Source organism: Pantherophis guttatus, chromosome 4 (genome assembly GCF_059756535.1).
Source record: "Pantherophis guttatus breed Tessera chromosome 4, ASM5975653v1, whole genome shotgun sequence".
Classification (NCBI taxonomy): Eukaryota; Metazoa; Chordata; class Lepidosauria; order Squamata; family Colubridae; genus Pantherophis; species Pantherophis guttatus.
This window is the reverse complement of record NC_142066.1, coordinates 143180030-143201492: the sequence shown is the minus strand read 5'-3', so window position 1 is coordinate 143201492 and position 21463 is coordinate 143180030. Positions and strand designations below refer to the sequence as shown.

The 21463-nt window shown below is 38.8% G+C and overlaps 2 long non-coding RNA genes across 2 annotated transcripts; one reads left to right on the top strand and one right to left on the bottom strand.

The window, feature by feature from the left end:
* The first annotated feature begins 4879 nt into the window (after window positions 1-4879).
* Window positions 4880-21191, top strand: LOC132709383 (uncharacterized). Its single transcript, XR_009620365.2, has 4 exons — window positions 4880-4999; window positions 6858-7068; window positions 8077-8205; window positions 21101-21191. It is a non-coding gene; the product is annotated as an uncharacterized LOC132709383 (long non-coding RNA).
* LOC117655123 (uncharacterized) lies at window positions 18463-21217 on the bottom strand. The gene is made up of 2 exons (XR_004588565.3): window positions 21139-21217; window positions 18463-18563 (listed from the first exon to the last, which is right to left on the bottom strand). It is a non-coding gene; the product is annotated as an uncharacterized LOC117655123 (long non-coding RNA).
* Window positions 21218-21463: the final 246 nt, after the last annotated feature.

Below are 21463 nucleotides of genomic sequence, written 5' to 3'. Positions count from 1 at the left end.
GTTATTGTTTTGTACTTCAGTTATTTATCAATATGCAATTAAGCAAAGCTGTCAGGCTTATACTGATATTTAAATAAATGCCAGACTACAAACGTCAAAGATATTTAATAACAGCAGTGGGTGGCATTAACAACTGAACTCACTATAAATGTGTTGTTTATTGTACACTTCTGAGAGAAATACTGACTTTATCAAAACCAGGTGGAGGTGAAGACTCTTTAATGAGTAAGCTGGGGACATTCTATGCTTTTAGCATTAAAATAATTAGCCATTTTAAATTCTGGATATGGCATTTGGGGTATTCCATGGTGGAAAGAGCAAATATAAAGGCATGACAGCTTTAAATACAGTTTCTGACAGCAAAGTTGGAAGGGATCAAATATGCCTCATGTTGGTAATTCACAGTTACCACAGAAAGGCTAATCAAGGGATTCTTGGAATCATAATAGAAAAATGCAAAAGAAGGATTCCTCCTCTCCATAGAATTTGTTGTGGCATTTCTGACAAAACAGCTTATGGAAAGTCATTACAGCATCTGCCTTAAATATAGAAGCCCAAATAGAAAAGTAGATAGGAGGAGAGATAGGAGAAAGGTCATGCAAAGAGTAAACCAGCTTTCCCCAACTTGGGACTACAGCTCCCATAACACCCAGCCAGCATTGTCTTCTTATTTCTTGGTTGCATATTTTAAGAACAAAGCAAAACAATTCATATCTACTAAGCATCACTTTTACAGATTGTTGAGGAATATTGCAAGGACCTTTATCAACCTTGGAATACTTCTGTGTCCACCCATGTTCTGATGTTCAATGTTACTAAAGCTCTCATAATTGGGTTGTTCTTAGGAATAAGTGATGAGAGGGCAAAATAACCCCACAAGAACTTTCTCTTAGATTACTGATAGACTTTATTAAGGCAAAATGAGCAGAAAAGCATGGAATCTATAAGGATCCTTAGATCTGGGAGAAAACATGCATGTGTATGTGTGTGTCATTCAAGAGCCAATTCAAATAATTGATTTGATTCGATGAGCTGAAGAGAGGTGAGATGAGGCAAGACAACATGATTCAACATGGTTTGTCCCCATCCTCCTATCCTTCCACAAGGGTCTGAAGGTCTGGCTCTGCTGATTAGTCTGGGGACCCAATATGGCAGGGGTGTCAAACTTGATTTCATTGAGGGCTGCATCAGGGTTGTGTTTGACCTTGCGGGCTGGCGAACATGGCCAGAGTGGACATGTCTCCATTTTTGGATGCAATGGTCCACATGGACTCCGTTTTCGGTTGTGACAGTCTCCTGCAACCCTCTGCCAAGGGAAATGGAACTTGGAGAAGCTGTGCATGTCTTAGCAGGCAGAGTGCTGCAGGAGGCCATTGCGGCTGAAAATGAAGCCCAGGCAGGCCGTGCACAGCCTCCCCAAGTTCCACTGGCATAGGGTTGCAGATGGCCGTGAGCTCCATTTTTGTTGGCAGAGGCACCGTAGGCCAGTCCTTGACTGTTTCCAGGGTTTCACGGGTCAGATCTAAGCATCCCATGGGCCGGATCTGGCCTGTGGGCCTCGAGTTTGACACCCCTTCAATATTGGAAAACATTACTGGAAGGCCTACTGGACTAATTAGCTGGCCATTCTAACCTCCTGCTTTCTGCTCCCTCTTCAACTATCTTCTTTAATGTCATGTTGTTGTACTTCCATCGTTTATTTTTGTCATTTCTCTTGTCATTATTTTTTTTTAATATATATATATATATATATATATATATATATATATATATATATATATATATATATATATATATATATATATATATATATATATATATATATATATATATATATATATATATATTATTTATAAGTATAAACTAAACAGAACAATGAAACGTATAAAACATAAAAACATATAAACATCCATTTCAATACATGTCCAGTTTGTCGCAACTATAATATACATTTCTTTGTATTTTGACTCTTCCTTATTTGGTCATTCCCTTTTATCTATCTAATATTGATCTTTGTTAACCTATGTCTGTTCTTTGTTTCCATCATATTATATTTGGTCATTTTATTTACTTCCTATTGCTTCATCTCTTTCCTATCTTTCAACCAACTATACCACTTTTCCCATACTAAGTAAAGTTTCCCTATTTTGTAATTCCTTTGTGAGTCTATCTAATTCCGCACATTCCATAATTTTATTGATTACTTTATCTGGTGTTGGTATATCACTACTCTTCCAGTGTTGCGCGTATAGTATTCGTGCTGCTGTTATCATATGTATAATTAAATAGGTTATTTCTTTTTCATAGTATCCATTCACTATGCCTAATAAGAAGCTTTCTGGTCTTAGTTCTATCTTTTGGTGTGTTATTTCCTCTATTTGTATTTTGATCCTTTGCCAATATTGTTTCGCCATTGGGCAGGTCCACCACATATGGTAATAGGTGCCTTTGTGGTGGTTGCATTTCCAACATGTTGATGGCATGCCGGGGAACATTCTTGCCAATCTGGCTGGTGGCAAGTGCCACCTATAAAACATTTTATAGAGATTTTCTCTTGTCATTGTTATGTTTACATTGGGTGGCAAAGACATTTTTAAAAAAATAAATAAATGAACCTGTTGGTTGAATTGAAGGATCTCTGGCAGAATAAATCAAATCAATTCAGAAATTCAATTCGAAGATTTAATTTCATTACCTGATTGAGCCATCTTCTAGTCAAATCTTCAGATCAAATGTTCACATAGCATCTGTATATATTCTGTTTATCTACAGATATAATAAAGGTAGATGTACTTTAAAATGCATATTCTAGAAAGTTTCAATAGTTTGTGCTGAGGGAAATTCTATAATAAACTCTGTTTGCATACAGATTAAGGAATTTGTATGCAAACAGAAGACAGTAAAATTTAGTGATAGAACTCTTACTTTGCTCATAGATCATGGTTTCTCAAAGTTGACATTTACCAAATGGTTGAGAGCCCTACTAAAGATTTACCAAAATTGAAAATTGGCAGTGAGAAAGAAGGACAAAGATTCAGCAGCATACAATCATATTAATTATATGTGCTGAATATGGTGCTAATTAAATCAAATTTACTTCTTGTTTTACCTCTGAAGAACGTGGCCCAAGACCTGACAGCCCAAGGCAAATTTTAGCTCCCAGCCCCAGAATGGAGTTATCTTCCTGATGTAAACTAATCTTGAAAAAGTATCATGTGTTTTAAAATATTTAATAAATGATAAAAAAAAATCAGTGTTTAAACTGTGGGCAATATTCAATGTTAAGGTGGTGAACTCATTATGACCGAGTGTCTGTTTTAGTTTCTTATCTTTTAGCTTTTGTTTTCATGCCAGATTACAAGGATAAATTGAATGGCTGGGTGATAAAACGCATACGTTCCCAAAAGCTGATTAATGAATATGCAATATGTTATGTATACACTATAGTGCTGACCCTGAATTTCCTTTTGAAATTCAGATAACTCCACAACACAATGTTTTCCCTCTGATGTTCCTGTAGATTACATGCATGCATACATCTGTACATACATATTTATATCAGCAATTACTGAATCCTACCTTTAAATAAAGCATCGCCAATACTTAGTGAATATTGATAATTAAGTCTTCCTCATAAGACAATTCCTTTTTGCAATAGCATGGAATCCCGTTACTTTGGGCAATCGTGTTAAATCAATCATGTTCTGGGTTTAATCTTAATTGCACTTTACAAACTGTCCCCAAAAGAAAGAACGGCATTCTTTTACTTGCTGAGTGAAAGGCAATGAAATTTTGCAATTGCCTATTATTTACATGCCAGATACTTTCAACTTTCACATGTCCATATTTATTTGACAGAGGCAGAGCCTTGTCAAGAGAACAGTTCACTTCTGCTGGGAAACTGTCAACCATCCTTTGCATCTGCTTCATTTCCCAAGAGAAATAGGCTGACAATGGCAGCTAGACAAGTAGCAAGAAGGTGACGGCATCATCTGCTAGGAAATCTTAATTTGAGAGCTCCACATAACGCCCTCCTCCCTAAAAAAAAAAACCCTGAGAAATTATTAGAAGCCAAAATGTTCAGTGTGTGGATGTGCAGAGATACTTCTTAATCAGTATTTCCACATCTCCATTTGCGTAGAGAAAAATCAACCACTACATTAATTAGGGATTGGGAATCCCTTAAGGACTTTTTGCAAAAAAAAAAACCAGGAACCAAAGGTTTGTGGATTTGACAATTATAAAGGGTAAACTAGGAAAAGAAGGAAACTTCTATGGAACTTGAGAGAGAGAGAGATAAAATATAAACATACTTATAATTGCTGTTAAGAAAATCAGAAGCCAGTTTTTTATTATTCTTTCCTTACTTCCTTTTTTCTTCTTTTCTATTTCTTTTTCTTTATTTCTTTTTCTATTTATGTATCTTTAAGTTAAAATTTGTATTATTTTTATTCTGTGGAAAATCTTTAATGAAAGTTATGTATTTAAAAAAGTACAGGTAATCCTCGACTTACAACAGTTCATTCAGTGACCGTTCAAAGTTACAACGGCAATGAAAAAAGTGACTTGTGCCTGCTTTTCACAATTATGGTCATTGCAAAATCCTGTGACTTAGGCACTTGGCAACTGACTCTTATTTATGACAACTGCAGTGTCACGGGGTCCCCATTTGTGACCTTCTGACAAGAAAAGTCATTGGGGAAGCCAGGTTCACTTAATCATCTTGTTACTAACTTATCCAACTGTGGTAATTCACTTAACACAGGGGTGGAATCCTCTCGGTTTAGACCGGATTGGGCAATCCGGTAGCAATTGTGGCAGGTGGTTTGGAGAACCGGTAGTGATAGCAACGCGAGGCTCCGCCCACCTGCCCAGGTGTTGTTACTTCCTGGTTTTAACCAGGAAGTAATGTGTTTTTTAACCATCTGTACATGCGCAGAGGGTCTGCACACACATGTGATGTGCGGGCGGCGTGTGCACTTCTGAACCGGTAAGAAAGGTAAGTAAATTTCACCCCTGACTTAACAGCTGTGGTGAGAAAGATCGTATAATGGGGCAAAATTCACTTAATGACTGTCTCGCTTAGTAATGGGAATTTTGGGCTCAATTGTGGTTGTAAATCGAGGACTACTATAGTTCCTCATCCCAAACAATAAAGTTTTATCATATTTCTTTTGAATACATCAGTTAAATCAGTCTATTCCATTGAAATAGCCATGTACATTGATTAACGTTGAAGGCAGAATACAGTTATGAAGATTCTTGACTTACACTGGACAACCTTCTATACCAGAGAAATATATGAACCTATTCTATTCCAGGGTAGATTATAGATCCTGTCACCAAGTATGGTTTATTCTGATTGCTACAGATTCTCATGGATTTCCAGCAACCCTGCCATGTAAATGACATGTATTAAGTTTAATGCTCCCCATTCAAAGCATGGATACTGCTCTGAACTAAGTACATCCTATGTGAAAGTTGATTACCTCAATACAAACCCTATTGGACATCTTAGGAAAAAACATTCTGATGAATGCTGACCAACTCTGAGATACCAAGTTGTCAACTATTATAATTTCCCACTATTTTTCAGAGCGATACTCCATAGCTCTAGGTCTATGTAGATTCTCAATCATCTAGGTCATGGTTGTTCAAACGTGCTTTTTCTAAAAGGCAAATGGAATTTATTGTGTATTTGTTTGTTTTCCTTTCAAATGTTTCACTTCTCATCCAAGAAACCTCTTGGAAAAAAAGTCCCAAAGACGCTTTTTCAAGAGGCAACTGGATTTTCTGGAATTCCAGAAAGTCCAGTTGCCTCTTGAAAAAGCACCTTAGGAACAACCATGACATGGATGACTGAGAATTTCCATAGACTCTTGGATAAGAAGTGAAATGTTTTCAAAGAAAGAAGGGAGGCAGAAGGAGGAGGAAGAGGAGGAGGAGGAGGAGGAGGAGGAGGAGGAGGAGGAGGAGGAGGAGGAGGAGGAGGAGGAGGAGGAGGAGGAGGAGGAGGAGGAGGAGGAGGAATTGGAGGTCCAGTCGCCTTTTGGAGAAAACATGTTTGAAACTCCATAGTTCTAATTCTCTGGTTTTCTTAGAAGCCATACCCTTAAGTCCTAAGGTAAATACTTCATAGTTTAAGAATAAGAATATTCCTATTCATTTCCACCTATTATTTTTTTTTTTAAGAAAAATGATAGATCGCTTTTCATGTTTGCAAAACACATTCCTACTTTCCTTCAACTTATCCATCCTACCAACATTTATCACTATAATGATGGGGCCAAACAGAGGTGTGGGGAAGGTGCCCTATGATGTCAGTAGATGAAATACTCCAAACCGTAACCTTGTTTAGACAAGATTACACTGCCAGTACTGTCACCTCTTTGAAAGGAGGAATTTCTCCAGCATGGCAGCAACTGTGTTTAGAAATCAAATAGCAAAGTCATTTATCAACTGTGGAACTTGGAGCCTGAAAGCTTAGCTTTGCATCCGCTTACTGGTCAGTGATATCGGGAAAAGCCTAGCTGATAATGCTATCATAAACACGCCTGCCATACCAAAGCTGAGATGTGTTCAAGCCATCCCAGCAGTCTGCTGAAACCAATATCCTTCCATTGCTGGAAATAGATGGAAGGTGTCTGAAATTGTTATTTTGACTTGACATAGTTTTCAGTTATCCACAGGACATAAAAAAAAAAGCTTTCCTGGTTTCTTTTGTGGTGTTGTATTTGTGGTGCTGTATTTGTGGTGCTGTATTGGGATAAGTCAAGCTGATCCATACAAACATATTTATTATGAATGTCTTAATTGTCTATGAATGTACTAATCTCTACTAATCTCTTTTAAAACAGAGAATGCTGAGTAGAATGACTGGGAGGATTGGATTAGGGCTGGGCTGTAGATTTATCTATCAAAATAAGAACCAAATGATGATTAATAAGTTCAGCCAGGCCAAAGAAGATGTGTCACTCAACTACTTGTCCGAAGAAATAGGACATAAAAACACAGAGTCAACTTGAACAAGAAGGCAAGCCAATCGCTAGTCTGCAGTCCTGTACAACGGTTTGTTTATTTGTTCTGGAGATTTAAGAGAGTGGAATTATGTTTCTGCAACCCATACATTTGGAAAGATGAGGCCAGATTCTAGAGGAAGCAATCTCTGCCGAGAATCCAGCATAGCCAAACCACAAATGCTTGGTTACGATTCCCAGATCTGGGCTGCCAAAATCTCAATCTCCACTAGGTTGCAGCAATGAGATACTCTAACTTTTCATTTCCCCTTTGTGGTTGTCTGGATGTTTGGAGTGCAGCCCTGATTTTTTAGTATTATTATTTTCAAGTCCCTGCAGTTTTCTTGGCAAGGTTTCCTAGAGTGGTTTGCCATTGTCCCCTTCCTAGGGCAGAGAGAAAGTGACTGGCCCAATGCACCCAGCTGGCTTTGTACCTAAAATGGGACTAGAACTCACAATCTCCCAGTTTCTAGCCTGATACTTTAACCAGTACACCAAACTGGTTCTCACAGCCCTGATAGCCCTGCGCTCTGCAAACTGACTTTCCAGTTGCACGATGGAAATTCTTTGTGTTTCTTGGGAAACCTATCAAGACTCAAAAGAGAAGAAGGGAAAAGGAACAGGGAGAAAAGAGACAGAGATCAGTAACAGAAAACAATCATTTAAAAATAATGACTTAGTCATCTCTACCAATTGCTGGAATGTTTCAAAACACTGCAAGTTATATAATTAGGCAGAAAGACTCCAGTTCTCCAAAAGGCAAAAGAGAAAGTCATTTCTCACTACTCCCCCCCCCACCCCAATTTGCAAAGAAACAGTCCTGATGGATGTGAATAAAACATTGTACAATCAGACTAAAGCTTGCGACTCCTTTATGAATAATGAAATGCTTCAGAAATGCTGAGGAGTGTTAGGGCTCAGAACTCCATGCTTAGTTCTGCAGTGCAATGTAGGCCCCGGAATGCATTACTACATGAAAATATTTCATGTGACAGGAGGGAAAAGGATTAAATTCTCCACTGAAGGGTAATCATATTATCTGTATTTCACTTCAATTTAGTTTAAAAGAAGAAGAAATCAACTTATTTCCACCCTTGGCTCACTCCTAGTTTTTGGAAGATTTTATACAATCAAAAGGAAAAAGAAATCTGATCTTTCAAGAAAGATCTGCTGGGATCCACTTACCGAAGTAAGGAAAAGGCAATTTGTGATATTCAGGCAGGACTTCCTTGCAGACCAATTAATCTAAAAAGAAGAGTGGGTTATTGTTCAGAATAACATGCTCTTGTTTGCTCTTGTTCTGAAGAAGAACAGTTTTGCAATGTGAATATTCTATAGCTTTTTTTGTGGGGTGGAACAGGAGTCCCCAACCCCTGGTCTCTGGACCAACACTGGGCCATGGCATGCCAGAAACCAGTCCACACAAATAAGCGAAGCCCCGTCCATGGGTTGCAGGCAACATACGAAACCACACACACACACACCAGTCTGCAGAAAAACCTCTCTCCATGGAATTGGTCCCTATTGCCCAAAAGTTTGGGGGCCGCTGAAATAGAAGATGTACTGAAAGGATCCGTCCAGTTTCAGTACATCAGAGAAGATTCCTGGAATTTAGCTATCCACTTCAAATCTAGACATGGATACCTAAACTCCAGAATTGTCTTTAAGAGTTAATCAAGATGATGGCAGAAACCATGCAATCAAAATCCTGCTCATAAAAGGGGCAGAGCTTTAATCACACAACTGTCATTTTCACTTTTTCTTTTAACCACCTTCCCATTCTGTAATAGTACATGGAAACTTATTTATATAGCATATGGCAATGTTACATTAGCCAAGAGACTATAATAGTTGTTTGGCTGCTAACAATTGCCCGTCCATTCTGTTCATGTTTGTGTGCTATCCAGAATGCACTACAAGGACATCCACACTCTCATAAGACTTGATAGCGTTCTGCAACATCATACTGGCTGGACTTTCCTTTTTTTTTTTTTTAAATAAATTTTATTAATTTTCTATTAATTACATTCCGTAGTGCTTAATGTACGTTGTGTATGTTAGGTAACATTGGTGGTTGGAAAAGCCCAGTATGGAAAAAAAAATCATATTGGGCTTTTCCAACCACCAATGTTACCTAACATTCAGGAGTTGCATTCGGACAAGTCCGACACCAGTTGAATTCATACTGCCACTTAAAGCTCCATTTTTCCTACTGAACTGGTACCTATTTATTTACTTGCATGTAATATGCTTTTGAACTGCTGGGTGGGCGGAAGCTGAGGCAAGTGACGGGAACTCATTCCATCAGGCAATACTAGGCCTTGAACCACTGGAGTACAGACCTTCTCCAGCATCATTAAGCCACTGAATCACTACAACTTTTATGTGGGAATGAACTCGTGGGATAGAAGAAAGAATTCTGATTAGGTAACAGTCAGATAACAGACAGATGAACCTACAGAAGATTATGAGGACATTTCTTGGACTGTAAAGATAACGGGGGAGACATCGTCCTTTCTTCCACAGCTACAGTAACATTTCTGAAATGTTAATTTTTAACACCGTACTGGACCATCTGGGTCAGGATGAAATAACGGTAAAAAAATTGTGGATAGCTGCTGCTAGAGTACCCTTCGGAAGGCCAGCACGAAATGCGAGGCACATGGGGCGTGTCTCTTGTTGCAGAAGTGGCTGCACCCAAGGAGTGCTTTTGGGAGAGAAGGCAAAGAGGAAGTGATCAGCTTCACCTCGCCCTTTGCCCTCATATCACCTTCAGTTCTCCAACAGTCTCTCCAAGAACCAAGCTATGGAGAAGCTCAACTAAGCCCGCAGGCTTTCAGGAGCAAAGTTTAGGCTGAGAGGAGCCAGGGCAGGGGGAAAATCCAGTGCCTCCCCAGCGCTCTTCTTTCCTCGGAAATGGAGTCTCCGGAGGGGGAACAAAGCAAGGGAGCCAGCAGCTGTGGATTAAGGAGGCCACATGGCCCAGTACGATGTTAAAAGTTAACATTTAAGAAATGTTACCGTAGCTGCGTTGGAAAGGATGATGTGCAGGAAAATCCTCCTCCCCGCACCTACAGATCATCTTTTCAAAGAGGAGCCCTGCATAGATACAAATCCAAAAACACTTCCTCCATGGCTTCGTAGCCTCCATTTTACAATCCTGTGCAGGGAAGGCAGAGGTTTGCTCCGAAGCTGCGGTGGCAGAGCATTGCACAAGGAGATGTCCGCAGCTACGGTAACATTTGTGAATGTTAATTTTTAACACTGTACTGGGCCACATGAATCGGGATGAAATAATGGAAAAAAAATTGTGGATAGCTGCTGCTACATTACCCTGCAGAAGGCCAGCGCAAGGTGCATGGGATGCATTGCTTGGCCTCCTGCTGCTTTTGTGGCCGCAATCAATGGCAAAAGCAGCCACGCTTGCTGGAGGCAGAGGCTGGAGCAGCATTCATGAAGCAACTGTTCCATGGACAGAATTGCCTGCTGTGACTATCACCATTAGGTAAGGAGGGTGCAAGGCCTGTGGGGTGCATCACTTGGCCTCCAGCTTCTTTTGCGGCCGCAATTGGCTGGAAAAGTGGTCACACTTACTGGAAGCAGCAGCCAGAGAAGTTCAACTGATCCGCAGGCCCCGATTAAAGGACCGAGCAGCCCTGAAGTGACCAGGAAAGGGATGGGCTGCCTCCTGTGCTGGCCACACCCACTCACTTCAATAGGACTTATTTTGGGGATAGGGCTTATATTACGCCTATCCCCTCAAAAAATTGGGCTAGATCTTACTTTTTGAATAGGTCATATTTTCGGAGAAACATAGTAGTACTTGTGGGTGTGCATTTTGTCTGGACTAGACTGGTATTTCTCAAGTGGATGTTTCTGCTAATGTCCTCTGCCTTCTGAAAAGAGCCCCAAAATAGGAAATATACCAGGGGAGTCATTATTTCAGCGAGTTACAATTTAACATCTCAAGATTGTTTTTGTTTTCCGGAAAGGCGCTGAAGAATGTAGCAAGCTACTGAATTTCACACTCTCCTAGCTTAATGGAGCTGCAATCCACTTGATGGTAAGCAACAGGATTGGATTTGCAAGCATATTTACAGCTATGGTATTGATTTCCCTGCCTACTTAGAGCCATTCTGATTTGGGCTGACTTGCAATAAACAACTGGGCAAAAGTCTCCTCACTTGTGAAGAAGGAATACATTATTTAACAAGAGCTAATCAATATAAAATGAGTATTCCCTTTGTTACAGGGGCACTATTGACAGAAGTGCTTCTTCCTTTTAATTTTTTATTATTTAGCATTGATTGTTGAAACCAAGTTCTGGGTGTTGTTATCTTTGCACTTCTTTCTACTGCCTGAGTTAGACCTGACAGAAATCTAAATTTCCATTCCATAAAATGTGGGGGCATGGGGGGAACTGGAAGGAAAGTGCAAGAACAATCTGGACCATTTAGCAGATTTTTCAAATGAGCAATCTTGTGGCAATGTGGCAGTTTTCCTCTACTTTATATCTCTCCTGAAACGAGAAATCCTTATAAAAAAAACAGTGTTATTTTATGCATCAAAATGAATTATTGCAGAGGTGAAATGCTTCCGGTTCGGACTGGATCGCCCGATCCTGTAGCGATGGAGGCAAGTGGTTCGGAGAACCGGTAGCAAAAATCCCTGCTCCCCCCATGCCCAGCTGAGCCGCACAATCATCAGAGGCTTTTTTTTTTTTTTTTTACTTTTAAAAGCATTTTTTCTACAACCTCTTCACTGAAGGTGAAGGTGAAGGTTTTAAAAGTAAAAAAAAAAAAAATTGGCCATGCCCACCTATTCACATTACCCACACACACACACACACACACACACACACACACCAAGCCACGCTCACAGAACCGGTAGTAACAAATTTTATATTTCACCACTGAATTATTGTTCTGCATGGAACAGCATTGAGGCTGGTTGAGCAATGCTGTTGTAGGAGATGAGAAGGCTTGAGAGCAAAGGAGGGGTCAAATGTGTCACCAGTCTTAAATCCTTTCCTGCCCACAAGCGATCTAAGTCCAGCCCATCTTGAATTCCATTGAATTTTATCTACTGCCAACTCTCTTTGGTGGTTAGTAGTCATAGAGAGCTTTAGTATACAATAAACCTATATATTCATTTGAAATGCTTGGACTCCTGATTTCCTGCACTTGACAGTTGTGACAAATAGAGGTAGTCCTTGACTTATGACCACAATGGAGCCCAAAATTTCTGGTGTTAAGTGACACGTTTGTTAAATGAGCTTTGCCCCATTTTATGGCCTTTCTTGCCACAGTTGTTAAGTGAATCACTAGAGTTTGTAAATTAGTAACAAGGCTGTTAAGTGAATCTGACTTCCCCATTTTCCTTGCTTGTCAAAAGGTTGCAAAAAATAATCACATCAAACCAGGACATTGAAAACATCAACCAGTTAGTTGCTAAGCATCTAAATTTTGATCATGTGGCCATGGGGAGGCTATAATGATTATAAGTGTGAAAAATGGTTAAGTCACTTTTTTTCAGTGTGGTTGTAACTTTGAACAGTCACTAAATGAACTGTTATAAACCACCTGTATATTAAAGAATGAGATCTCATTTTGGGCCATCAGCAGCCAGCCCATATTTGAAGCTCTCTGCCACATCCCAATATCACATGACCACGATTTACATCATTTTTGCTAAAAAAAAGAGTAGAATTTAGTTGTAGTCACTAAACTTGGTGTTAAATACAGATGCTTCATCATCCTCTAAAACGGGGACAGGAAAAAACCGTCTTGATATAATATTATTTTAAATGTTATTTTAAAGGAAAGAATTTGCACAACAGATAGATCTAAGTCAGTGTTTCTCAACCTTGGCAACTTTGAAGATGTGTGGACTTCAGCTCCCAGAATTCCCCAGCCAATTTCTGGCTGGGGAATTCTGGGAGTTGAAGTCCACACATCTTCAAAGTTGCCAAGGTTGAGAAACACTGCTCTAAGTGGAAAACAGGCACAAACAACACATCTCACATAAGGTTTATATTTTCTGTCCTTAAGCTTAACTTATTCACAAATTCAAGAAATTGGAAGGGCCCAGTGTTAATGACAAAGCAGAAAGATGCTTCCTCTTTTTAAAAGATCAGTTCAGACCTGGCAGTCAGTCTGTTATACGTTTTCAAAGAATGGTTTAGTTTGGTTTTGGAAAAATTGAAGAAATAATGAGTTAGCTTATTTTGTCTGGAGGAAAAACGTGTGGGGGGGAGGAATTTATTTATTTGTTTGTTTTAGAAAAGTAATAAAATAAAAGTGAAAAGTGAATAAAACAGAGGTGGAGGGCAGGGGTGAAATGCTCCCGGTTCGGACCGGCTCGGGCGAGTAGGTAGCGATGGCGGCAGGCAGTTCGGAGAACTGATAGCAAAAATCCCTGCCCCGCCCCCCATGCCCAGCTGAGCCGCGCGATCATCAGAGCCTTTTTTTCCTTTAAATGGCTCTGATGAGCCAAGCTCTGACGATCCCAGATGAGTTGCCTGCTAATCAGGCAACTCAGCTTGGATTGTCAGACCCATTTAAGAGAAAAAAAGTTCTTTTCTTTTAAATGGCTCTGATGATCCAAACTCTGACGATCCCAGCTGAGTTGCCTGCTAACTAGCAAAAATCCCTCTCCCCCCTGCCCCCCAGCCTCCAGCTTGCTTACCTTAGCTGCTGGTTGCAACGCCTGCCTTGCTTCGCTTGCTGTAATCCCTGCAATCCATTGCATCAGCAAGCAACTGAATCTCCCTGCCTGCAGTCAAGCTCATTGGTCAGCAGCTCTATCTGCCTGCCTGCCTTCCTGCCTGCCTTGTACCTTCTTATTGCACGGGACTCCAACCTTGGCAACTTTAAGACTTGTGGACTTCAACTCCCAGCAAAGCTGGCTGAGGAATTCTGGGAGTTGAGGTCCACAAGTCTTAAAGTTGCCAAGGTTGGAGACCCCTGTTCTATTGGTTAAGTTTTTTTCCCCTTTGGGAGCTTTAAAAAAAATAGTTAATTGGGGGTTTTTTTTAGTTGTTCTTTTTTTAGACCTAGCCATTTAAAGTTTAGGAAGTTTTAAATTTAGCTGCTTTTATATAAAAATAAATTAAAATAAAATAATATTTGTGCAGCTTTCTGAGATTTAGTGTGTTTCTGTAGTGTTTCACTCTAACTACACAAACATACAAAATCTCACAAAGCTGTATGTGGAATTTTGTGTGTGTAAAGTGTGAAAGTTTTTTTGGGGGGGCTTTTTGTGGCTGTGTGAGGTTCCTGCTTGTTGCAGGGGCCATTTTGGGTCTAGCACAGCTGCTTTTACATTGTGGATGAGCCAGTTGTGTTGTGTTGTGTTGTGTGTGTGTAAAGTGTGAAAGTTGTTTTTGGGGCTTTTTGTGGCTGTGTGAGGTTCCTGCTTATTGCAGGGGCGATTTTGGGTCTAGCACAGCTGCTTTTACATTGTGGGTGAGCCAGTTGTGTTGTGTTGTGTTTTGTAGGTTAAAAAAGGGCAAAGAAGTGACATTGACACGCCCACCCAGTCTTCTTACCACCAAGCCATGCCCACTAATTAAGCCACGCCCACAGAACCGGTAGCAAAAAAATTTAGATTTCACCCCTGGTGCAGGGCGTTTTTCCTATCATGTGATTTGTTACCAAATGAATTAATAGAACTCATTCATACATATTGTTAATTACCTACAATTAGGTCAATGTAATGACTTCATTATAATGCTGAATCAAGCAGGAGTCCCTTTTTTTCATTCCTGTAGTCAAAAATGTCTTTATTCATTACCTGCCATTCCTCACTATATATTATAAGCTATAGCCTGCTTATGGCCAAATAATCAGACTGCAGTACTAAAGAAGAATTAAGTCTTTACATATAATTGCACAGGCATAAAAACAGTCCTGTTATTAAATTAAAAGTTCAATAAAAGTTTGAATGCCACCGAAATAGTAGGAAGGCATTCTTCTGATCTTTTAATTTAAAATATGGTGAACTGGGAGTCCTCCAGAAAATGGTGCACCAAGCAGTGAGGTGATATTTTTTCCTGCTGACAAACAGCTGACTTTGCCACCAAAGCCAATTTTTTGGTGGCATGCTCTCCAGATTTGAACAGGAACAACCAGAAATAACCCAAGACAACCTTCAGATGGCTTTGTACTTGCCTATGAAGAGCAATCTTGATTATTATAATTCTCGGTAAGAGAGGTTGCGATCGGGTCTCCATCTTTTCCTGTCAGCATTTGTTCTTTTTAGGTGCACCTTGGTTTTAACATAACATTTGAAGTCTGTGGGGTTTCTTTAATTATTATTTTTATTTTTGCTTTTTTGGCTTACATCTTTAATTGTTAATCAACTGGTTGAATGCTGATTTATCCTATAAACCCTCGCTGAATTTTAAACATGATTTGTTTCTTTTTACTGTTTTATTTTGAAGTTATAAAACACTTTACTTTTGCTTCATGGAAGTCCATAAGCTTTCATACACATATGCATTCTACAAAGTAAACTGTATTTCATATAATGGTGATAACTTCTAAATAAATACCCATTAGATAAGATTGTCACTCCATAGAACAAATGTGAATATTTAGAACGTGTATTAGTGAAAATGGAATTATGATTCATTGGAAGATCTTCCCATGCTGGCTGGGGAATTCTGGGAGTTGAAGTTGAAGTTGACATAAAGTTGTTGTTGAGAAACTCTAACTCAAGGTATGGAACTCCTGTAATTTTTGTGTTTTAGATATTTTTTTTTGGTTTTCATCTGGTTTTCAAATGCTTTTATTTGTATTGACTTGGCTTGGAGATAATTATTTCTAATGTGTTTTGAATGGATGGATATTTTTGAAACTAGATTTTAAGATTTTTCAGCTTGGCAAGTTGGGTTTGACAAAGTTTGTCCTGAAAAGCAACCAGAAGCATTAGTTGGGAGCGTAAAGCCATGAGAAGACAGCTTCCTGCACTTTTGGAAGCAAAATGAAATGCTGTGCACTTACAAAGAATTCCAGTTCCAGCTGGCAATAAATCCATTTTTCAGGATGAAAACCTCTAGGTTCACTTCTTAAAGGCCAATGTTTTTCAAGAGATTTTACATGTGTTGTAAAATATAGGAATGTGTGATACACTCTGTGCACGTACACCAATTTGCCTTATAGGCATTTCCCTTTTTATCTACATACTATCCAAGCCACCTGATTTTAATTTTTAAGCATTAGAGAAGCAGGCAGGCTGTGAAACCAAAAGCCAACTTCCAGAATTGTCTTTATTTCAAGGAAAACCTCTGGGCCCCACACAGTCTTTTTCAAAATTCCTGGGAGCTAAACATGGCTGATGGCCTGGCCCATGTTTCATTGGGAAAAGGCCCATTCACTCAGGGAGAGAGGAAAACAAGGAAGCAGGAATGGCAGTCAACAGGTTTTAAGTGGGTAGTACTTTCCCTGATGAAGGGACGTGGTGGCTCAGTGGCTAAGATGCTGAGCTTGTCAATTGAAAGGTCAGCAGTTCAGCGGTTCAAATCCCTAGTGCCGCGTAATGGGATGAACTCCCGTTCCTTGTCCCAGCTTCTGCCAACCTAGCAGTTCGAAAGCACATAAAAAATGCAAGTAGAAAAATAAGGGCCACCTTTGGTGGGAAGGTAACAGCATTCCATGCGCCTTTGTTGTTGAGTTATGCCGGCCACATGACCACAGAAAGGTCTTTGGACAGCGCTGGCTCTTCGACTTTGAAACGGAGAAGTGCACTGCCCCCTAGAGTCGGGAACGACTAGCACATATGTGCGAGGGGAACCTTTACTGTCTCTGATAAAAGGACATTATTTCCACCAGGGTGGATTTGATTTAAATTGAGTTGATTTAAATCACAATTTAAATCATGATTTAAATCACTAGTAAAAAGGCTTGATTTAAATCAACTCGATTTAAATCATAATTTTTAAAAAGCAACTTGTCATCTCTGCTATTCCTTTGACCCACTGTTGACTCACCGATAGTCCCAGTGTTGCAGAATATACAGCCTCATGCTACATAACTAAGCTCCATTTCATGCTGAATAAACTAAATTATTTATGTATCTTAAATAGAAAACTATCTTACGATAGATTTTACCCCAAAAGTTTTTTATTAAAATAAATTCGATAAAAATCAAAAAAATCCGATTTAAATAAAAAAAATCTGATTTTTTTGATTTTTTTAAAAAAATCATTGATTTTTATCCACCCTGATTTCCACTATGGGAGCTATTCTGTCAATTAGCAAGATCTTCTTCCTTAATAACCACAACTTGCTTTTAAATTTTTAGATAGCTTCACATCCCAAAACTATTTTCTCCTCATAGACTACACATTTAGAGTACATACAGGGATTGATTATTTATTTATTTATTTATTTCTATTTATTGTATTTTATTTGTTTGTTTGTTTGTTTGTTTCCCATGGGTAATTTCCAAACTCTGGACCATTTTAAGTTTTGCTTTGATCACTGTTTCTTAAATGATTTCCCCCCTCAGGATCCATTCACACTTTTAAAAAATTTCTGATGGCATGCGAGCCATCATCCCAGTTCAGCTTCGCTTTGCATGCGTGCATGCCTCCTACAGGCTAGCTGGTCTTTGCAGCTAGCCTGCCACACATGCGAGGGCGCGGGGCACATGTGGGGGTGGAGCATATGCACGGGGCCGAATGCACATTGCATTTTGGGGGTTTGGGCATGTGTGTGCACTTTGGGCACTCAATCCGGAAAGGTTAGCCATCACTGTCCTACACCATCTCTGTAATAGTAAACTTATGAAGATGGATCTTGGTTTTACATCTTAGGTCCGCATCAGTTATTACTAGGTATGATCATTACTTGATTATTGCTAGGTATGGCTCTAGTACAGAGGTCTTCAAGCTATGCTGGCTGGAGAATTCTGGGAGTTGAAATCCACAAGTCTTAAAGCTGCCAAGTTCAGGGACCCCTGATCTAGTATATTAGAGTCTCTAGCAAGACAAAGCTAGCTGAACTTTCAGAAGATAGAGCCAAAAAGAAACAAAAACGGGACCAGTTATTCACCAGGAAGAGATACTGGAAAACTAGCTAGAATATAGGGATAGTTGGTTTATATGAAATCTACTTGGACGTGACCATATAATGATGAACAGAGTGTTTTAATGTTGCATCAACATGTAGCTAGGAATGTTGAGATTGATAGTTTCTTCAAAAATTAAAAGTATTTTAAGAGCTATTTGGTTAACAAAATAGATCATGTTACCCAGCCAGCCTCAAGGACTTGGCTTCTGGTCCCTAACTGTGGCTGTTAAATTATATGTTGTATGAAGCACTTTTGATGGACATAGTTATAGAAGCCAATCTGTTATAGTGGACAAAAACAGACCTCTCAAAACCCACGCTTATTAAATTCAAGACATTCCTATAAGAGACAGAAAATATGACCACATAAGAACATTTCTTGGCTTTATTACAGTGGTGTGCGAGCAATCTTTCTGAAGAAGTTGGGCAGGAAATATGATTTTGAAAGAAATGCTATCCATCATAACCAAGCCTGAAATTGAGCAGAAACAGACAGTTAAGCCCAGTTAGCCTGACTTACACACAACTACATACCAAATTTAATTGGGATTTCTTGCAAAAATGTTCAATGTGTCTTCCTTTGCAAAAAAGAAAAAATACAGCATGAGAAAGTGGAAATATTTGAAGAAAATAAGCCAAGCTAGGAATGAACTTCAACCCAATGAAAGAGTTCATACTTTACAATCCAAATTGTAAATACAATTTACAAGGTCTTAAATTCAAACTTTGCTATCTCCTGCAGGTAGAGTTAATTTATATATATCTTTTTAATTGTATTTTAATGTTTGTAGTTTATGCTTTTACTTGGCTGTTCACCGCCCTGAGTCCTCAGGGAGAAGGGCGGTATACAAATTTAAAAATAAATAAATAAAATAAAATAAATAATGAGTAAGACTTGTGCTAAGCAGCCACCACTAGTTAGAGTTGACAATATTGGACTAATTTAACCAAATATAAAACATCTTTATTTCTGCTTTAGAAATACATGCAGATTAATCTTCTTAATTGTATTTCATTTCAGTATAAATGAAATTAATCAACCATTCATTTCTTTTTTCTGGCTTTGCATAATTTTGAAGTGCAGTCCCTAGTACATCACTCAAGAGCTGAGTGAAAAAGAAAAGTGAAAAAGAGCGAAAAACAGCCTGTTTTTGGCCATTTCCCAGGCGATTTTCTGAAAACAGGCTGAAAAACAGTCGAAAACAGCCTGAAAAATAGCCGAAAATGGCCTGTTTTTGGCCATTTTTCAGGCTGTCTTTTCGGCCGTTTTTCAAGGCCATTTTTTGCTTGAAAAACAACTGAAAACTGCCCGAAAAATGGAGGGGGAGCCAGTCGGGGATATGCCTTCATATCCTTTCATATCCTGTCCAAGTTCACAGGAGGTGAGATGTCTGACATTTTGGTGCCATCAGCTCTTGAGTGATGTACTGGGGACTGCACATCAAAATTATGCAAAGCCAGAAAAAAGAAATGAATGGTTGATTAAATTCATTTATACTGAAATGAAATACAATTAAGAAGATTAATCTGCATGTACGTAATCAACTCTCTGTTCTTGCACACTGAAAATTACAATTCCATGTCAACTTTTGGAAGAGCTATGAAGGCAAAGATGGAAGCCTTCTTTGATGTGGAAGTTACCCTGAAAGTGTAGACATGGTTTGCACTTTTAAATTCTTAGTTATCATTCCTTTAATCTGTGTGATGGATGTGTGTCTGCATTTCCATTTCTCTGTTTCCTCTCTTTGGATAAAACTAGTCAACAATTGTCCTCTCATATCACATCTATTTCAAATTTTAAGAGTTGGCTGGCAAAGTAGGTGGGGAAAAGTTGGAAAGGCAAAGCAGTATTTTAAGACAATTTGTTGCACGTATTTTTTGCCCACTGTATCCCATAATAAACACAGCATCCCTGTTTTTGTTTTCAAGTAAATGAACTCATTCTTTGGGTAGTAGGTTATCCTGGTAGAGAAAAAAAATACATATTTAAAAATGGCAACCTGAAATTTTCAGGATCTATCGAATCTAAACTAGCCCAAAGTGTGAACCATTAAGCTATTCTATGAAGAATTTGTAGGCTCTACACCAGCCTTTCTTAGCTAATTCCTCCTAAATGGGAAGATATATAAATTGCTTCCTATTGGAGTAGAACCTTGTCTTTTGTTAGATATCCAAGATAGTCCAAACACAGCCAGGAGAATTAGCTTTATCTTAATTGTAAAGTTACGTTAACAGAATCTCTCTTTATTTTTTTGAAAATTAGGGACGGTCTCTTCTGAAACATTTCTGATGTAACAGAATAAACAGAGTTGGAAGGGAGCTTGGAGGTCTTCTAATCCAACTCCCTGCTCAGTCAGGAAACCCTATACCATTTCAGACAAAAGATTGTCCAATCTCTTCTTAAAAACCTTCAGTGTTGCACTAAATTGATTGTTTTGATCAAAGAAAAGAACATAAGTACTTTTGTTGGTACATGGAGACTGTTTCTAGACTTTGTGCTAGGATGGGAAAAAAATGAACTTTGATTTTCATTTTTTGATTTGACAAGAAGATTGATTTGTCATTATAGAAATAGCTAGTTTATAATATTATGAAAAAGTAAAAAGTTGAGATTAAAATGCTAATGCTTTATTCTGCTGCAACAAGGGGAGTCAGAAGTCAAAGCCTTTTTTTTTCTCCCTTCCCTCCTCACTTTTCTGTCCCCTTCTCCTCCCCACTGTGTTCTACTATTTGCTTTTGTATTTTTGTATTTTATTTTATAATTTAATAAAATCTTTTAAAACCACGGGTGTCAAAATCACCATGTCACGTTGCCGTCACATCATATTTCGTGATGTTTTCCCCATTCGTGGAACTGGAGTGGCCGGGGCCTGTGTGTGATGCATCCAGCCAGCCTGTGGGCCACTATTTTAAACTTTAAAAAACCTCCAGTGTTAGATCACTCACAACTTCTGGAGGCAAGTCATTCCACTGACGAATTATTCTAACTGCCAGGAAATTTCTCCTTAGTTCTAGATTGTCTTCCTTACTTCTGTGGCCTGAGGTACCTTTTACATACTGTGGTCCAGTCTGCAACTTCTTACTTCTGTTCTCCAAGGTCATTCCCACATACCAAGTTCCTTCATTGAATTAGGCTGTGGAGCAAATGGAACAAAGGTAGGAATTCAAAATTTAAATGCTGAAATGGCTGTGAAGAAATCTTACCTGCTTTTATCCACTGTGGGGGTTATGTTTATATTTGTGAACGTTCCCTTTCAGTTTGCTTCATGCCTAAAATGGAATTAGAATTCACAGTCTCCCAGTTTTTAGCCTGATGGTCTACCTTTACATCTATCTGGCTTGGTTCTCTATGTACATTTTTATATAATATAT